This window comes from Grammomys surdaster, unplaced genomic scaffold (genome assembly GCF_004785775.1).
Source record: "Grammomys surdaster isolate TR1022 unplaced genomic scaffold, NIH_TR_1.0 958, whole genome shotgun sequence".
Lineage (NCBI taxonomy): Eukaryota > Metazoa > Chordata > Mammalia > Rodentia > Muridae > Grammomys > Grammomys surdaster.
Window position 1 is genome coordinate 7,930,687 of NW_021605377.1, and position 21,145 is coordinate 7,951,831.

Sequence of the window (21,145 nt, forward strand, 5' to 3'; positions counted from 1 at the left end):
GAGAGAGAGAGAGAGAGAGAGAGAGAGAGAGAGAGAGAGAGAGAGAGGTGTAGATTTGAGTGGGAGGGGAGGTAGGGTAGATCCAGAAGGAGATGAGGGAGGGGAAACCATAATCAGAATATACTTTATGAAAAAAAATCAATTTTGAATCAATAAAACAGAAAAAAATTGCTTTATTTTTCTCAACAACAACGGGAGTTGATGATAATTTTGCATTTATCCCCAGCTCACTTTGTGTGCTGATGAGCGATTGTGTTTTCCAACTACTCTGGTCTGATTTGCGTTACGCCTTTCCTAGGATCTGCTCTTTATTAAAAGGCTTTCTCCTGGAAGGTCTTCTGACAGTCAGATAAACAGCTAATTAAAGGAGCAAATTGCAAGGTAAGTTGCCACCTCATGTACAGCCACCAGCGATGGGCTGACAAAGGAATGCATCTTGACAGGGAGAAAGAATGATCTCATCAGAGTTTGCTGCAGAAAGTTGACGAACTCTTTCTTAGCCCTCAAGCAGCCATGGCCCGGATGGCAAGCACAAAAGGAGGAGCCATTTCTGTGATCATTTATTCTGAGTATATGAGAAAAAGTTCACATATATTCTTTAAAAAAAAAAACCTTTAAAAAGACTTGTGTGTGTTAGCGTTTTGCTTGCATGTATGTATGCCTTTCCACATAAATGAGGGATGAATGGAAAAGTGTCTAGAAGGGTTTAAAAGTCCCATCAAATGTTTTTAAAATGACTGATACGAATGATGACTTCTTTCTTGAACTCAAGGAGAACTTGACTCTCATGAAATTACAACACTGCTGGCCTTTGGACATCAGAAGAGACCTTTATTACTTAAACCTGGGTTCAAGGGAGCATCAATAAAACCCTTTGCTGACCGCCTTTTCATGCACATATGTGTACCTGCATACCTGGTGCCTGCAGAGAAGGACAAGGGAGGTAGTTCTTACAATTGGAGTCACAGATGGTTGTGAGCCACCATGAGAATGCTGGCATTCAAACTCAGGTCCTCAGCTAAGACAACAAGTGCTCTTCACCATTTAGACACCTCTCCAGCCCCTCAGGTTTATATTCTTAAAACACAAATGTAGGTTTTCTCATTCCCCTCTGATTTCTGTTTTTAAAAATTACCAAGTTTCCAGGAGGCTAATCCCCCTTAATTCTCATGTGGTTTAAGTTAAAATCTTAGCCTAGACATAAGCTGCGAATACTTGTAAAAACCAGGAGCTTGAAGGGTAGATATAATTTTAAATTGAACTTTTTAATTTGTTTCCTGGCGATGTCTTTTATTTTACTCTGGGCCTGAGGAATTTGACAACACCAAGAGTTGTGAACCAGTCCAGATCTCAACCAACAACTGGCATGGTGGGAAACAAATGGCCTTGGAAATACGAACGATGGGGGTCAGGAACCTGTTCTCATCTTCTGGAATGATTTTGGGGTATGTGTACCAAGACGTTGATAAGGTTAAAAAAAAAGTAAAGTAAGGAATAAAAGAGAGGATTCATTTGAAAAATGGCTAAAAAAAATTGCATCATGTTTGAATGTCTTTTCTACAAAAATATAAACCATGAACTTGAGCACAGACTGTAGAGGAGAGGTAGATTCACGCCAGCAGGAGCACCGTGAATACAATTCAGTGGGCTCCTTATGACTCAGATTGGTTCATGTTAATTCTGTAATCCGGAAAAAGATCAACTCTATTTCTTTCCTTGGGGGAGTATTTTTGGATGGCTGTTAAAAGGCTTTCTTTTTCTTTCTCTCTCTTTCAACGGCTGGAGAGCAGCTAGAAACAAATCTGTTCTTTCAAATAAATGTTCTGCCCATATGTTATTTTTCATGGGAAGTGATAGAAGTGTGAAGTCCCCTATTCTGCTCGTAGTTTTGCTCAGCCTGCCCAACCCCCACCCCACCATATGTAACATATCTTGGGAGAAAGAGAGGGAGGGAGGGGGAACAGTTCCTTGATCATTGGTATGTGTTACTTGTGTGTTTTTCTGAAAGGGTAGTGAGGGTACTCATGGAAAGAGGAGATGACCACCTTGGCTATCATGAAGAGCACTCAATGAGAGAAGGGAAGGACACTAGAAACAGAAACAAACAAAGCACCATGTGATGGTTGTGCATATGAACCACAGTCCCCATATCTTCATTTGGTAGGAGACAGATGTGCCAAGGGCTTCAGAAAAGGAGAGTTCTGCATCCAGTCCTGGTACCACCACCCACCTATGTAATTTAAGAAGCTTCTTCTTCACGATCTGAGTTCTTTTCCCCTGAGTAAAGAGGAACCCAACCTCCCAGTGTTAATGGGTGAATTTAATAAAAACATTCAAAAAAAGTGGTAGGGATATGAGAGGTGTTTAATGTGTGTTAATTTATTTTCTCTCAACCTTTCATAACCAAAAAAAAAACAAAAAACAAAAAAAACACACAAAAAAAAACAAAAAACAAAACAAAACTAGTTTCCATCAGTGACTTATGGATTCTCAACCAAGGCAATGAATAGACCCAGTGCATGTTCGACAATAAAGGCTTTACAGACAATTCATTCCCTGCTAGAAATCTACCTTATGTTGATTTCTTTTAGCAAAACTTGCACGGAGCTTGAAAACTTGAGCATTTAAATACAGACTGGTATTTTAGGAAAATTTAACCCCAGGTCAAATGTTTTACTCTGGCAAAATAGTCTTTGATGTTTGAAAGGGTCTGAGTGTTAAGCCCAGAGCCACATGTGTGGGATAGTTCACCCTTTCAAATTGAAACATCAAAAAAGATTTGCATTAATTTCCTGCAAACCAAATATGTAGAGTTCCATGCAGCTTTAATTGAAATGTAATAACTGTTTACAGACTTGACTGCACCATCTCCAGAGTAATTGCCTCTCCTCACCGCAAATGGGGGTAATGTAAATGTGCCTAGAAGGGTTTGGAAGTTCCATCAAATGTTTCTAAAATGACTATTATGAATGACTTGTCTTCTTTCTTGAACTCAATCAGAACTGGACGATTATGAAATCAAGACACTGCTAGCCTTGGACCTCCGAGGAGACCTTTGCTACTTAAGCCTGGGCTCATTAAAACATGAAACTGCATTGTTGTAAAGAAGAGAGTCAATAAAAGCCATTACTTTCTGCTTTTACATATGCTCTACACTGAGCTTAACAAGTAAGACTCACCTTGGCTTCTTATTCACAGCTTCTGTGGTCTTATCTGATATAGAGAGAACTGGTCAACCTGAAGTATTCTATCGCAATGGGTCCCTTGAGACAATGCTAACTAAGAAAGCCTTTCAATGGAGAAAATGAAGAGCTCTCTTCAATGCAGTGGAAAAGATGGTGCTTTTCTTTTAAGCAAAACAAAAACGAAAACAAAAGCAAAAACAATGACTATTTCAGCTCAATAAAAGAGAAGGAGGTTTTTGATACCCCAATGCAAAAGCTTTAGACTGTATTCGTAAGTGATAAGACTACACAGTCTGCTTTTCTGATGTTTCTCTAAAACTTTCTTACCAAAAGCCAGTCGGGGAAGAAAGGGTTTAGTTTACTGTTTGTCATCACAGTCTTTCACTGAGGGAAGTCACAGCAAGCACAGAAGGACCCGGAGCAGAGCCTGTGGAGGAAGGCTGCTTGCTAGCTTGCTCTCTGGCTGACACTCAGCTAATTTTCTTACATATTTGTAGAGAGCAGGGACTCTGATCTGTTCTGAGCAGGCTATTGATAAGGGGTTAGAATCCCCTGCAGGTAGAGGAGCGACAGGTCCTGCTCCACTCAGGGATCATATACTGGATTTGACTGTGAGACCATCAGCTCCATGAGACAGAGGAGAGAGTACACCAGAGAGACAGAGGTTGTGAGATTCAGTTACTTCTTTAATGATAATGTACAGCAAGCAATATATTATCAGAAATGCTAAGGCTATTGCTCCAACAAGATATTGCCACATTTCCTATGCTTTGCCTCTGACAACATACACAATGAACACAAATAGCAAATTGCTAATTACCAAAGAAATAGCATAGCAATAAACACATCATTCATTCATGGATTATAGGACCCGAGTCCTTAAGTTGGTTTTGGGTTAGAGTCCGGAGGGGTCAGGCTGCAGCTTTCAGATAGTTGAATTGCTAATTTGACCTCATAGGGTGATTGACCATGAAGAGGCTGGAGGCTTTGGTCTCTCGATTAACTCTTTGATGACTGAGTGCTGAGGAGGCTTTGCCCGGAGGATCACATTGGCCAGTCATGGCTACAAGTGTGAAATGAAGTGCTCTGGACAGGCTCCTCTTTTTATGTTGGATTTGGCGTTACTCCTGACATACACGGCAGATAACCCCTCATGTCTGTTGTCGCTGGGCTCTGGCCTCATCACAGCTGGTTATCACAGCACAACTTTTACTTCCAGACTTGTCTTTACAAGTACCAGACTAGTCTCTACAAGTTTCCTATTACAAAATGGAGTTGGTCCTGTTTAAGGGCCTGCTCCTTACAATATCCCGCAGCACATGAGCCAGGACACTGTCTTGTGGCAACTGAAACCATCTTTTCTCTGTATATGTTTGTGAGAAGACCCAAGTTGGAATGTCAGTTCCAGCTGTGTATTAAGGCACCAATGAACTTACTTTCCTAACATCATAGTGTCTCTATCTTTAGGACTGGTTTGCAACAGTGTGATCTCACAGAATAAGAAAATGCTTTTAGAGGAAAAACTGTGCCTGTTAGCGTATAACAAAAGTCACTATTAACTTTCAGTTATACATAAGCTTTTTACAATGCTAATAAGTATCAGTTGACAGCACCATTGCCTAGTTTTCAAATAAAAAGAACCCACTTTTCACACCTGGGACAGATGGTTGAGGTGCTTTTTTAACATATCAAAATGGCACCTGGCTTCCAGCTTCTCCCAGCATCCCACAGTTCCTACCTGTTACAGGGTGTGGCTGGTATACCTCACCCTCTCTCCTGAACTCTCCAACCCAGAGGCTGGGCTACCCTTTTCCACAGTGTCTCTTTTTTGTATAATCTAGATATTTTGGTTACCTACCCCTTTATACCTTTGCTCTCCTGGTTGCTGTACTTGGTTCTCTCTTCCTTCACCCTTCTGCTTCCAGTCTCCCCATATACCTCAGTTCAGCCTGGTCATGTCCACTCTAGACCCTCCCTAATGTCTCTGCCTCTGGCAATGCTCTTCCTTTTATCTATAATAAACTTTCCTCCACCATACCTTGGTGAAGTCATGTCCTTTCTTTTCCCTTTTATTTATTTTGTTTTTTTGTTTCAACCCATTAGATTCTTTCTGAACACTTCCCCACGCTGATGTTTTCAGAAGTTCTCAGGGTTACAACAGAACATTCAGGAAACTAAGTTGTCTTAGTTAAAGTTTTACTGCTGTGAATAGGCACCATGACCAAGGCAACTCTTATAAGGACAACATTTAATTGGGGCTGGCTTACAGATTCGGAGATTCAGTCCAGTATCATCAAGGCAGGAGCATGGCAGCATCTGGGCAGGCGTATTGCAGGAGGAGCTGAGAGTTCTACATCTTCATCTGAAGGCTGACTTCCAGGCAGCTAGGATGAGGGTCTTATAGCCTAGACTCACAGTGACACACCTACTTGAACAAGGCCACACCTTTTCCAACAGGGTCACACCTACTCCAACAAGGCCACACCTACTCCAACAAAGCCACACTTACTCTGACAAGGCCACACCTCCTAATAGTACCACTCCCTGGGCCAAGCATATTCCAACGACCATATAAGTTCAATCCATTTTTAACCAAAAAGTTTTTCCTGAGGCATTTAATATAGACCTGTGTCTCTATTTCTGAGGCATGTTATTTGTCTTTATTCAAATATGTGTTTTTAGCTTATGAAAGGAAAAGCAACTGAGCCAAAGGGCTGTTTTTATCCCTTGTATTCATCACATGAGTCCTTTCAAATGGCAGCTCATGGAGAAATTTACATTTAATTTGCCCATAGAAGTAATTAAAACAAGAAAACAGATTAGTTTCTTGTCTTTCCTTAGTACAAATTATGGTTACAATGAACTTAGTAGACCTAAGAAAATAGATTTGCGTGGCAAATCCATTTGTTACTTAGTTTCGATAAAAGAAACAGTAGAATATTTTTCTTCCAATATTGGTAAAATAACTTGACTGTGCCAGGCCTGCGCCTTTCATTCCATTGATCTTTGCTTTGCTGATTGATCTCAAGCTAATCACTGCAGTTCTTTGTTCTTATGTTGAGAAGAGGAGCTACCAAATTGTAAAAATGGTTCTGAGGAATGACACTCCAATATTTCAAGCATGTGAAGTGCTCTATGGATGATGTAACATTTTCAGAAATTATTAAAATCCCCAGCAGAAGACTCAGACAGATGCAGACACCTACAGCCAAACAGTTGATGGAACTTGGGAACTCTTATGGAAGAATAAGAGGAAGGATTGCAGGCCCAGACAGGGGTAGGAACTCCAAAGGAAGACCAACACAGTCAACTAACCTGGACCTTTGAGGCTTTCAAAATCTGAACCACCAAACCATACACAACCTGAACATACACAGGCTGGAGCTAGGCCTCCCCTCACATGTGCAGCTTGGTCTTCCTGTGGAAATCAAATAACTAGAGTGGGGGTTATCCCAAAAGCTGTTGCCTGTCTGTGGGATATGGTTTTCTAGCTGGGCTGCCTTGTCTGGCCTCAGTGGGAGAGAAGAAGTGCCTAGCCTCACAGAGCCTTCCAATGTGCCAGGGTGGGAGGATACCCAAGGGAGGCTCCCACCTGCTCAGAGGAGAAGGGGAGAGGGATGGGGGTGAAGAGGGTTGTGGGTGGGGGTGACCAGGAGGTGGGTAGTGAATGGAGTGTAAAGTGAATAAATAAAAAAATTAAATAAGAAAAAGGGGGAAGATCACTGAACTGCACTAACGGTTGTTCTCTCACTGTGTGATGCTGTCTGCCCACAGAAGACAAGAAATAGATGGTGTCACAGAGTTCTCCAGATTAGAAGAGGAATTCATCAGGATCTAGGCCATCTGCAGCCGCTTGAGCCCTGATGTAGCCTTTGACTTCAGATGATTTCTTTGGTCAATATGTCTCATCATAGGGGGTTACAACCATCTGTAGCTCTAATTCTGGAGACTTCTTGGTCCTTTTCTACCCTTCCTGGGTATGTGTGCATGCGGTGCACAGACATAGATGCAGATAAAACACCCGTGCAGTTACATTTAAAATAAATAAATAAAATCCAATAAAATTATAAAAATCAGATTTACATTATAAGCTTATTTAAAGGATTAAATAAATTTGTAATTTTAAAGTGCTTCCATTTGTTTATTAGGAAGGCAAATTTTTATGTTTATGCTCAGAGTTTTGGGGTATACTTATAAATAGAATTGGTACAGGTGGAGTAAGAGGAGAAGAATGTGTTCATTTGTTCATATAACTAAGTGTTTTATGTCATTGGTACCTCTGAGGAAGAAAAAACTTAAAGAAAATGAGAGAATAGAATATATGTTAAATATTTTATTTATTTATTTATTTATAATATAAGTACTTATATTAAAATATATTATTTATAGTATAATATAAATATAAGATATATTTATAGTACATCTATAGTATGTTATATTTGTATTATGTTTATATTATAATATAAATACTACATTTATAAATTACATATAATTTATATAACTATATATTTATTTATATGAGCAAAAGTAGGGGTTGTGAAAATATAACAAAGTGTAGTGAGTTGTTGAGAAGTATCCATGAAAATTAAGTTAGTTTACCAGAGGTTTTTTTAAGCAATTCTCTCTACCTTGATTCTCAATCCCTGGTGATAAGATGGTTGCCTTCCAACCCTCTCATACAGGATTTTATTGCACCTAATATTTTTTTCAATATTTTTCTGCTCAAAATAATCCTTATAGCCAAATGGTATATTTTAAGAGAGTGTATTCTGCTGTCCTTCTGTCTACTTTACGAGTTCTGAAAAACAGTAGCTTTCGGCAATGGTTCTCAGCACAGTTAATTATGTCCCTGGGAAGGTGGGAGGTGGAATTGTGGGTCATGTGTCAACACTGATGACATTTGTGGTTGTCATAATGAGGGGAATGCTGGCTAGAGATTCTGCTAAATACAGGGAACTACAACCCCACAACTTGGTCCAGAATGTCCCCTTGGCTAAAGTAGAAAAAGTATTTTTTTTTAAATATTGTTCATTCCTGTTCATTTGTATAGGAAGATTAAAAAAAAATGTTCTCAGATCATTTTAAAAGCTGTTGGAGTAAAGAAAATTTAATAAATGTCTACCGTATTAACATAAAAACCACTTCCTATGGAAGTTTATCAAACTAAGCTTCAATTTAGAACAGGGAAAAGTTAGCATTGTTAATCGGCTCAGCAAAATTTAATATAAGGGATTAAAACCAAGCATACTCTCAATGGCCAATTTAATAGTAATTCCACACGATCAAGGGTCTGATCATCGCCTTACTAATTGAAGCATTTGAGCTCACTCCCTGAAAGATTAAGATTGTTGATTTGATCATGTGAATCTCCAAAATTATAAAGTTTTTTGTATCAGTGATATTCTATACGTGTGGCTGCATTACCCTGTTCTAATTCAGCTGGCGTGGGTGATGAGTCTAGAAAGACAAAATGAAGCTTGACAGAAGAATTTGTATGCAACTTCATTGCAATCTCTCACTCTCTTTGGGATTAATTAGAGCTGAAAGCATTTTTTCCCCTGTATTTTGCATATTTCAGTTAATGAATTCGAAAGCAATCTCCTCAGTTTTAGTTTCTGATGCATACGTGTACTCAGTACTACTAGTATGAGGTAGGGGAGGGATGGGAAGAAATGTAACCATTTAAAACAGACGTAGATACTTATATCTAAACATTGGACTGAAGTTGGGGACCCCTATGGAAGAGTTAGGGGAAGGATTAAAGGAGTTGAAGGGGATGGCAACCCCATAGGAAGACCACCAGTCTCAACTAACCCAGACCCCTGGGAGCTCCCAGAGACTGAACGACCAACCAAGCAGCATACGAGGGCTGGTCTGAGGCCCCGACACATATATAGCAGAGGACTGCCTGGTCTGGCCTCAGTAGGAGAAGATGAGCCTGATCCTCAAGAAAGTTGAGGCCCCAGGGAAGGGGGATACCAGGGATGGGGAAGCACCCTCTCGTAGGCAAGGGGAAGGGGGAATGGGGTGAGGAACTGTGGGGTGGAGGAAGGGAAGGGGGCAACGGCTGGAGTGTAAATAAATAAAATAACTAACGTAATAAAATAAAATAAGAAATAATAACATGCCATATACTATGTCTACAGCATTTGTTGCTGAACCCTGTCTATTCCATTGAGAAGAATCTATAAGAAGCATCTACTGGTCTTTGTTTATTTTTCTTGGCTTTATTACTGTTACTGTGGAGAGTGAAGTGAGTTCATGGCCTGTGTGAGTGGCACATGTGCCATGGCTCATAGCACGGTGTCAGAAAGACAACTGTGTGAAGTTGAATCTCTCCGCGTACCTTCACATGGGGCCTGGAGCTCAGACTCTAGTCACTGGGTTACACAGTGCCTTTACTCACTGAGCCATCTTGTCGGCTCCTGGTTTTAAAGTCTGGCATTTATTCTATCATATGATTATTATTCTATCATACGTTAAATTTGAGTCAAGCAGCATTTACTATATGTTGTTTCACCACTTATGGTAAAAAATGTGAACTTTTTATGATTAAAAATTGCTAAATTCTGGTGACTTATCACTAGGAAAAATAATGAGATGGGCAGTCTTTTAATGTGACTTTAAATAATCTTTAGAAATATTATGTATGCAACAGTTGGAACTTCAGCTTATTCTAATCCAAATTTCTCAAAAACCATTATGTTGCATGCATACTTTACTAAAATTTCCACCATCAGGACTTTATCCGCCCCATCCTTCATCCATTTTCACTGTGAAAAATTTCCATATGGTTTTAAATATCCTAGAGAAAATGTATTTCAATGTACATTACTAAGTTCTGCCAACGTATTGTGTCATCTATTTGTTTTGGTTCGTGGTACCATGAGAATCCTTCTTCTAACCCTGCTGATTATGTCTCCCATGTAATTCCTCAGGATCCTTCCTGAGAGTAGTCAGAAACTGCATGAACAAAGGACTTCCTGGATGCCACCTACTCCACTTCCTGATCTGGGTGACCTGAGACAACCACATGGCAGGAAAATCCTTAGATTGCAATCAAAACCCAGTCTTTATGGCCTGCTTTGTTGTCATCATTTTAGCTCTGTCTTTAGATAGGTGTTCCTTAATTACTACTATTGAATTATAACCTAAGCCAGTCCCTAATCTCTAGCCCTCCTCTCTCTGCTGCCCTTGAGATCCTATGGGGACATTTCTGTTGTTTTGTATTGGTAGTTGTGCCCGCCACATTGGGTCCGCCGGAATAAAGCCTGCTGGGACACTCATTGTAGTACTATTAAACCTGAGAATCACAAGGAGAAAATTTCCTGTAACCACAGGCTTTTACACCCATGCCCCAGTTCCTGAATAATGATTCAGAGGCTTATTCTTTGTAAATAAATGCCTATGTCGTAAGCTAGGCTTTTTACCAGACTAACTCCAAACTCAGCCCATTTATATTATTCTATGTCTACCACAGGGCTGATCACCTGTAGTACAACCAATTTGTGTGTATCCCCAACTAACTTACAAATACATGAGACTCAGACTATAGTTATTTTATTTGGCATTCACAATTACTGGGAGGGTAACCCCTAATCTACTAACTGTTGACCTGGCTACACCCCCAGCGGTGTATCCCAGATGCTTGCTGTTTCTTCTGGCCATGTGCTCATGGTCCATCTTCCCTCATGGTGGGTTCCCCTTCTCCCCTTGTTCTTCCTCTTTCTCTCTCTCCTCCAACCAGATCAGTCCCAACCCACCTACCTCTAATCCCTCCAGTAATTAGCTGTAGCTAACTTTATTTAACCAGCAGTTTTAAATCAAGGAACAAGGTTTGTACAACAAAAGAAGTCACTCGTAGGCCTAGACTTTTGGATATAAAATTTAGCATTACCATCCACAGCAGCAGAACAGACCAGTGTTACCTCTCCTTAGTTTCATATATCCAACCTCCTCTAGGTCTAGATGGGGAATCCTTTCCTACACTTGAGAATTTCCCAGAGATATTCTCTCTCTCTCTCTCTCTCTCTCTCTCTCTCTCTCTCTCTCTCTCTTTCTCCGCCAGGTGTTCCACCTTCTAATCCTGCCTCAGCTTATTGGTCATCAAATTTTTATTGACAGGTGAAGCTTCCACACAGTGCACAATAGATTATCCCTACAAAAGACCAAATCCACGATCATCCAATTAAAAGAAGCTGATTTTTTGAGATACACAAGGACTGGCCAGTCTGCTGCCTCACACTAAGTCAGAATTTGAGAAAGCAATTTTTGCTGGCCTCTTGAAGTCCCCTTTATAGGAGAAAGAAGGTGTTTACAGAGGTGAGAGAGGTGGTGGTTCTACATTGTTAGAAAGATACACTGCAAAGGTTAGGATATCATACGAATGGAGTTGCAAGCAGTTAAGATCAGGTGTAAGACTCAGGAAAGTATTCTTAATTACAAATAGAAATCTTATTTTGCAAGGACTTAACATAGCACAAATAGGGCTTATTCTTTAACTAGGACTTAATAGAGGGCAAACGGAAACTTTCCTCCCCGCTAAACCCTCCTATATAGCCCTCCTTTCTCTCTTTGAAATTCATGGCCTTTTTCATTAATAATTATTACATACATATATGTTTGTGTAATATATATATATATATATATATGTACACACACACACACACACACATATGGACATAAATGCAAACCTGTTCAATCTGTGTAATGTTAGTTATATGTATGTATTTTTAGGCATGACTATTTGGTACTTGTACTGGCTGGTTTTATGTGCCCACTTGACACAATCTGGAGTTATCACAGAGAAAGCAGTCTCCCTTGAGGAAATGCCTCCATGAGATCCAGCTGTAAGGCATTTTCTCAATTAGTAATCAAGAGTGGGAGAGCCCTTTGTGGGTGGTGCCATCCCCGGGTTGGTAGTCTTGGGTTCTGTAAGAAAGCAAGCTGAGTAAGCCAGGGGAAGCAAGCAAGTAAGCAGCACCCCTCCATGGCCTCTGCATCAGCTCCTGCCTCCAAGTTCCTGCGCTGTGTGAGCTCCTGCCCTGTCTTCCTTTGGTGATGAACAAAAATGTGGAAGTGTAAACTGAATAAACCCTTTCCTCCCCAACTTGCTTCTTGGTCATAATGTTGTATGCGTGAATACAAACCCTGACTAAGACAGTATTAGACAGTCAACTGAACTGGTGTGCTCTTCCCTGGGGAAGACTATTTGTTCTGCTGTCAGTATTCCTCAGTTCTCTGTAGTTCTCTGTGTAGGACTGAGGCCCCAGGAGCTTTCTCCTGTCCACATGAGCATGTCTCTTGGTATGGTCCTTGTTCAGCTTACAAATCGCACAGCAAACTCCTCCATCCTCTGGCTCTTACTATACTGTATTCTGCAATAACCTCTGAGTCTAAGGTTTCAGGAATTGTGTTTTTGCTCTGTCAGTTGGGTTTGGGCTCCACCTCTGAATTTTGATCTGTTGTGGTTTTCTACAATAGTTTTTATCAGGTGCAAAAGGAGGTTTTCTCAATGAGGGCTGAGGACTACACTATCTGTGAATATAATGAGAAATATTTAGAATACAGTTAGGGATTACGCTAGTTTAGTAAGGTGGTTGTTATAAGTTCTCCTGCAAGATCCATGTCTTCACCAGCACTGGGTAGTTGGCTAGGTTTCCAACACCTGGCATGGTGTCTCTCCAATCGAGTCTAGTATGCATTAGCCTATCAAGTCTCTCAACCTGTGGGTTGTAACTCCTTCAGGAGTCAAACAACTCTGCATATCAGATATTTACATTACTATTAGTAACAGCAGCAAAATTACAGTTTTGAAGTAGCAACGAAAAGAGTTTGGTGGTTGGGCGTCACCACAACATAAGGAACTGTATCAAAGGGTCTTAAGTCCAATGAGAGCTGGTCAGTATAACCAAGTTATGCATGCCACTACTATATTCTTAGTACTACTGTGGGAGATGACTCAGCTATTAAAGGCTACACTCACAATCAAAATGTTAATCTATCTCTATCTCTCTATATGCTTTATAAAACATTTTAAAATATATATAATATTCAGTAGAAATTATATATATATACATATATATATATATATAAAGACATTTAAGTGCTTCAAGTTCTTTTTCCATGGTTTTGTAGTAAAGAAGTTCAGGTGTAACCATTGCATTGTCTGATCAAGATGAAGTCAGTGTTTCACCTAAGAGGTCTGCCTTTCTGGAGCTTAGGATCCCATTTCAAAATCACAGGGTTTTTTGGTAGACTTCAGCTCCATGTGGTAGTGGCAGTGAGCTAAGCACCGTGGGTGGCTTGCCATGTGGCAACCTCCACAGTAAGCCTTCTCATATTTCAACTTCTGTTTTCTAGCTGTGATTCCCTAATTAGACCAGGCCCAGCAGCACTCAGTGGGGGATGGTAATTACACAGGAGCAAACGCCACCTGATGGAGGGTGGGGAGAGCATCTTAGAGGTTGCCTTGAGAGTCTGGCAACTCTACACTCAATAAGCTTCAGTTTTCTAATGTCTTCTCATTCTATCTCTGGGGCTAATTTCAGAAACTGAAAGATATGGAGTAAGAATTAGCTGATTTGATTGGGCTGTGGTGGCATGCACCTTTAATTGCAGAATTGAGGAGGCAGAGGCAGGTGGATCTCTGAATTTGAGGCCAGCCTGGTGAAAAGAACGAGCTCCAGGACAGCCAGGGCTACATAGGGAAACTGTCTCAAAACCCCAAACCAAACCAACAAAAAGAATTGGCTAATTTACAACACAAATATCTGTCCTGTTTCATTTTATTTTGCTGGCTTTGATGATGTATTCCTATCATTCCCAAACTCAGGAGACTAAGGCAGGCAGAACACAAATCTCGAGTCTAGGCTGCAAAGACAATCTGAGGCCTGCCAGAATAAACTAGTAAGACTTTTTCTTAAAACAATAATACAAACAAACAAAGAAAGCACAACAACTCTTTGTTCCTATTTTTAGATGTTATTATTTAATTGTTCATTTACTTTTTAATTACATGTATGGGCATGTGTCTGTGTGTGCACATGAGTATAGGTATAGTATAGGTAGCTGAAGAGGTCAGAGGTATAAGATCCCCTATAGGAGGAGTTACCATCTTTTGGTGCTGAGAACTGACTTTGGGTCCTCTGTAACAGCAGCAGTATATGCTCTTAACCACTGTGATGGTTTTTATATGCTTGGCTCAGGGAGTGGCATTATTAGGAGGTGTGGCCTTGATGAAGTAGGTGTGTCACTGTGGGCATCGGCTTAAGACCCTCATCCTAGCTGCCTGACAGCCAGTATTCTGCTAGCAGTCTTCAGATGAAGATGTAGAACTTTCAGCTCTTTCTGCACCGTGCCTACTTGGATGCTGCCATGCTCCTGCCTTGATAATGGTCTGAAACTCTAAATTAAATTAAGCCCAATTAAATGTTGTCCTTATGAGAGTTGCCTTGGTCATGGTATCTGTTCACAGCAGTAAAACCCTAACTAAGACAATCACGAAGCCATTGTCTGCACTCTCTCTAGCCTTCCTACTCCTTTTTTTTCTTTTTTTAAATTTTTTTCTCAAATCATAATTAATTCACACAGGGGTATAAACACAGAAAGGCAGGATGTGGGGAAGGGAATGACACTGGAGTGTGGGTGTTCATGGGGAATACAAATATATTCAGAACCGGGTATCGGCTGGGTGAATGTTCAGGGGACAAGTCGCTATGACTCTCCCTATGACTCGCTTGTCCTTATCTAGGTTGGTATTGTCTGCCAAGGCTACCTATTTACAAGGTCTATGACTACTCAGGCTTATAAATTTCCACAAAAGCTGCCTGTTGACATTAGCTTAGAGCCATCTGTTTTAATGTTTTTCCACTGAGACCCAAGACTTGGTGTTTGTATACATGTATGACAGGCCTATTGCTGATTTTAGGCCTATGGCTGATTTTAGGCCTACAGTGTGTAAGCAGGGCTTCCCCTGACATCTCCTCCCTTCTCTAAGTATAGAAGGGCTGTGGCAATTCTAAACTTGCGAAGGCGGGGATAGAGGCCTGACCTCCAGTATTTGAAGGGGACCTTGTAATGGCTCCAGTCCCCCTGTCTTTGTCCAGTGAGGCATGAGGGCCATACCCATCCCGATGTCTTTTTCCTGGAGAGGGGATACTTTTGACATCAACCCCTATGCAGTCAGGCTTGTCCCTCAGGGAACCCAGATAGTTATTTTTATCTTTTATTTATATTCCCTTGCAGTGCTTAGCCTCGCAGCCTAAGCAAGAATTCAGATCGCCTGTCAGAGGGGGTTCTGGGTGGCCCCTCTCTGCTTGGTCTAGGGGCAGAAGTCCCCCCTTTTAGGTTGGGTGGAGATGGGTTTTGAAAACACCCTGTATAAAGTAACAACCTCATCTTGAGTCTCATGGTCCTCCATAGCTAACTTATGATAATGTATCTGAGTAGGTTTTGCTACCAAATTATTTATCTGTTGTATCACAGAGTTAGTCTGCCTATTTGAGAGCCAGGGACCAGCAGAAAAAAAAACAAAAAGAACCCAAATAGTGGTCCCAAGATGGAAGGAAATAGGGTTGACAGCCTTGGAGAGTCTGCAAATCAATCCTTGTACCAGCATTCATCTGTCTCTTTCTCTCTTTGATTTTTCTTAGGCTTCACTACCTATTTCATGCTCTCTTTAACCCTGCTTGTCTTGTCTATGTAAAGGCAACCTTCTTCTTTGAGGGTTGTACACAGTCAAGAGCTGTATACAGTCTTTTCTATTGTACTAGAGTAAATCAAGTCCAATAAGGATCTTTGCGATTTTAGGAGGTCTCTTCAGACGGCGAAACGAGGGATTTCTTCAGATTCATGATGTCAATCTCTAGCTGTTTGATGTTCTTGTCAGTGGCCCTTCAAAGGTCTGAGTAGTATAAGTTCGGAGGCCAGCATCTGGATTAGAACTTCTAACCGCAGACATCATGGGTGATTCATTTTTACCTGGAAAGGAAAAAGAAGGGGATTCTCATGGAGAATTCTCTTCCCTGGATGTAAATTGTTATTCATCGTATTTATGGTTGGGCCTGGCTTTGTGGGGGTATCTATTTTTTTCATTAATCTTTTTGGTAGCCGGTTAGCTGTGCCTTCTGGGGTATCAGACAGGCATATCAGTCCTCGGCCCCATAAGGGAACTGGGTCTGGACCATTCCCTTTAAGGGTAAGAGGGTCCTTCCCCATATCTGTGGCAAAGTTTTGTTGGGTTTGGTGGTGCCAGAGGCAGTCAACAGCAGATTTGCCATGAACTTTCAGCTTTAGAGAGATAAAAGTGAACAAGGCATGATGGAGAGTATTTCAGGGGGACTCCTTCTGAGGGGGTATCATTCCCCCTCTTTTGTTTTTAAAGCCAATTTTTCAGAGTTCTTGTAAAGTCAGGGCAGAAGCACCAACAGTTGCTCCTTCCACACTCAGAGAGTCATGAAGACCCTATTTAAGGATATATAAATCTATATTAATAATCTTTTGTCAAAGGACTGTTATAGCACCGCTGACAACTAATCAGACTATATAATATATCAATTAGTAATAGCTTCTTCTACTTTTTGTGAGATTACCTTTCTTTTGTCAATTAATTGTTGAGGAAAATTAGGGTTTACCTCTCTCTTGAGAATATTGAACAGAGACTTAAATTCTTTTATGGAGAGCTTAAAATAGGATCTTAGCCAATTAACAACTCCTAGAAACTTTTGAAATTAATTTAAAATAAGTAAACTCTCTCCCTTTCTTTTCTTTTTTAGACCCTTTATCTGGGATGCTGCCTGAGTTAAAGCTTCTGGGAGTCCCTCTTTCTCTTTGTTTTCTCTAGCCTTCCTATTCCTGTTCATCCCTTTGATTTAATCTGCCACCATGTACAGAAAGTTTGGGCGAAGCTTTGTTAAGATTATAAATATGACATATATATAAAATCATGCTGAGACCCTTTAACAAGTTTCTTATGTTGTGGTGACTCCCACACATAAAATTACTTACTTTCATTGCTACTTCAAAACTAATTTTGCTGTTGTTACTGATAGTAATGTAAACATCTGATATTCAGGAGGTCTGGTAAGTGGTCCCTGTTAAAGAGTCATTTGACTCCTGAAGGGCTTGCAACCCACATGTTGAGAACCAATAGGCCAATATATATATATATATATATATATATGTATATATATATATATATATATACATACATATATATACACACACACACACACACATATATATATATATATATATATATATATATATATATATATATATACATACCAGCATTTTATTTTTTGTCTCCAAAGTAAAATCCAAGTGGAAAAATAGCTTTGTTTCTAGTGTTGATCATTTTTAGGACCTTATAATGATGAATCTTATGCTAGAAAGATCAGGGATATTGATCTCATCCACACTACTAGAAGTTTTATTCTAGTGTTTGTTTTAGCTTGTATGAACACTTCAGCTAAAATATGATGATTGTATTGAACTGAAAAGATTCATATAAGCAATAAAAAAGTTCCTTTATAGAGTGGAAGGTACTAGGATTCAGTGAAGGTAAGATTTCTTTTCCCTTGTGGAAAATTATTTAGTTTGGTTTTGGGTGATATTTCCCTTAGGCAGGGCCCAAGGACACTTGTTACAAAGCTAGATTGATAACAATGCCTTTCTAGAACAACCAAGTCAGAAACTTCAGAATTGGTTCAAGGAAAGTATTTTGAAAATAAATAAGCAAATTGGTTCAAGAATCGAATGTCTCAGAACCAACAATGGAATTACACAAATCATTCATTAGATAGAAATAATGTGTTTCCTACTGGAAAATATTTTTCATAACTTTAACATAAAATTCACTCCTGTTTGTTAAATTATGCATGCTACATGTGCAGAGCATAATTTAAGAATGATATTCTTTCATCTTCATTCAATGTGAAGCAGATTAAAATACCTTACCTCCATCTGATATACAGCCAACCATCTGAAAGTCCTACCTCTCTTTCAAAGAATCATATTTAAAAAGACAAATACTGTATAGAATCTCTCGTCTGCAGTTTACACGATAAATATAAGCTCGTGTCTATTTATTTATGTTTTGTTTTCGGATTAGAAGCAGAAGAGTGTTGATTCCAGACTAAGTGCCTCTTAATTTGTTAGAAATTATGTGAATATATTTTTATAATCGAGAAGAAATCAACATGTGGTTGAAGGAGATGACAATAGTTGGAGGGAATATTTGATTATTTGAAATCAGTTTATCCTGCAGCCTCAGCCAAAAACCCGAACTTCACCATACATCCTCATGCCCCTTTCTACTACTGAATCAAGAACAAGGAAATAACCTTGAATTTCTTCTTAATCGCTCTACCTTTTCAACTATTCCAATTAAATTCTTAAAGATGTATCTTAGGTAAGACCTGCCCCCTCCCTGACCTTGAACTGTCTCAGGCTCTTTATTTTTGATGAGAACCATGTGCAGCAATATTCTTTGCTAGGATGGAAGCTGGTCATTGCCTTACAGCCTCACCAAGACTTGTAAAAATCTTTATTGCCATGGTCCTTTGAAACTGGGAGAGACTGTGGCCCATCACCCACTGTGTTACATCAACCCTGCAAATTATATCTTTCCCCTTCATGAAGAGCTGCAAGATGCCCAGATGCATTTTCTAAAGCACAATTTGAAAATAATGAGACAAATGCTGGACACAACATGCTCTTGACAGAGACTGCTGAGTGGAAGCGTGTGCGAGAGATTTAATTTGGCCAGATGCTGCAGCTATAATGCTGGGCCTCCCTCAATTCTGCAATTGTCAAGCCTCTGTGATTTAGGAACTAAGATGCACAGAACAAGAAGTTCACGCCAAAAAGAATGTGGCTAATCTGGAATTTCCAGTAGCGTTTGGTTTTATTCTTACATGGCAGAAAAACTGAAGGCTACATACTAACAGAGGTTAAATTGCTCACATGAAGGTTTAGGTTAACAGTGTCATTGTCCTCTCAAAAGAAACAGCTCTGTAGTTTTAAATAACCAGAGGACTTCTGAAACTACTTTAGTTACACTGACGTAGTATTTTATTATGATATTAAGAAAATGCTTAATAAAGGCTGCAAAGAATCTATATAAACAGATCATGTAGATACAAAACAATACAAATTCAACATCAAGGAATAGAGTATATATAATTTGCTCTTTATTGAAGTTGGGGTCTCTAGCAAGACTTCAAAACAGAATTTTACTTCAAACTGACTCTTAAAAAGTTACCAGCTATGGAACTTCAGAAAAGTAGCTTAAAATTTTGAAGGTTCCATTTCTTCATCTGCATAATGAATATAAATTAACCACTTCTAGTTACTGCGAAGAATACATACCTGTCTTAGAACAATGTGTAGCAATCCTAAGTGCTTTGTAAAATACCTGTTGTCATCATTGTTAATGATATTAACAATACGGTCAGTAGTAATAACTATTTTTGTAGTATCAGTATAGCTAATTATTATTGATAATGATACCACTGTTGTCATTATTGATAACATATGAGATTACAGCTAAGATGAATAGTGAAAGCTCAAGATACTTGTCATAACTCTTTAAAAATCAAATTTCAAAGATATTTAAACCCTGGTTTTTATTTCCGCTTTCTAAAGATGTTTTATGGGCAGAAGAGATGCCTCACCATCAAAAATAGGAGGACGCTTAATCATAAAAATCTACAAATAAGTCAATAAAGAAATTGCTTGTGACTATAGGCCTATAAGAAGTTGTCTTTTTCATTCAAAATGAGAGGCATTACAAATTTTTGTTACACAAATACGTCATCAGCAAATTTAAGAATGCAACAACTATTTGTTAATTTACAACGAAACTCCAACATTCATTAAATAAAATTAAAGAGCAACTATTCATAAAAGCCTATGTCCTTATGTGTAACTACAAAAATCTTGGAAACATCCAAGATTTCTTTAGGAAAAAGGGGAAATAAATTGTGTTATATTAGCCCAGTAGACTGTTAATGCTAAGGGGGAAAAAAAGAACCATCACGCCATGAAGTCATGGGGTGATTTCAGTACATTTTACCAAGTTCAGTACATTTTACTAAGTAAAGGGTGTATAATAAGCCCACCTGATTGTATTTCCAACTCCATCGCATTCTGAAAAATGTCAGAGCTGTAGCGACAGTAAATAGCCCAGTAGTTGTGAAGAACTGATGGGAAGGTTAAAATAAGCAGCAAAACTACTCTGAGGGACACAATAAAAATGACTAAATGGCGTCCTTATATATTTGTCTCATCAGTAGTGTGTACATTAAAATTAAATCCCAATGCAAACTATGAGCGTGGGGTGGTTGTGAAGGGCAGGAATGTTTATCATTTACATCAGATGTACCATTCAGGTGAAGAATAGTGACTGTGGAAGAGACTCACAGAAAAGTCAAATGCGTACAGAAAGCTTTTGGGCTTTCCACTCAATTATGTTGTGAAACTACAACTTCTTACTCCAGAGCTTCAGAGTGTGTGGGGAGCAAGTACACTTTATTGATTTCTTTACTTGCCATACAGAGGCCCTTTCTTGCCATACAGGGGTCTTTCTCATTTTCAAGTCTGTGTTTCCATAATGCGATACATGGAGACAGATCTCCAGCAGCCTCTTTCAAAACAGTGAAAGGATATTTAGAAAGCATGAAGTTCTTTCCAACTTTCGACCTTCCCCTCCAGAAACATTTTTAGTACTTGGCCAGCCATCCAGAGCACGGAAAATAATAAGCCAGCTCAAACTCAAGTAACATCCACAGACAAAGGTCTAAAGATCCATGCATTCATTAACCCAACCAACCACCTATCCATTCATCCATTTGTTCTCAAGCTGGCTGTCTACTTTGGGACAAGGTTCTAGGAACAAGGCCTACTACACAAGACAACAGTTGTTCTCTGCTTTTATTGATCTTGCAACTGAAAAGAAG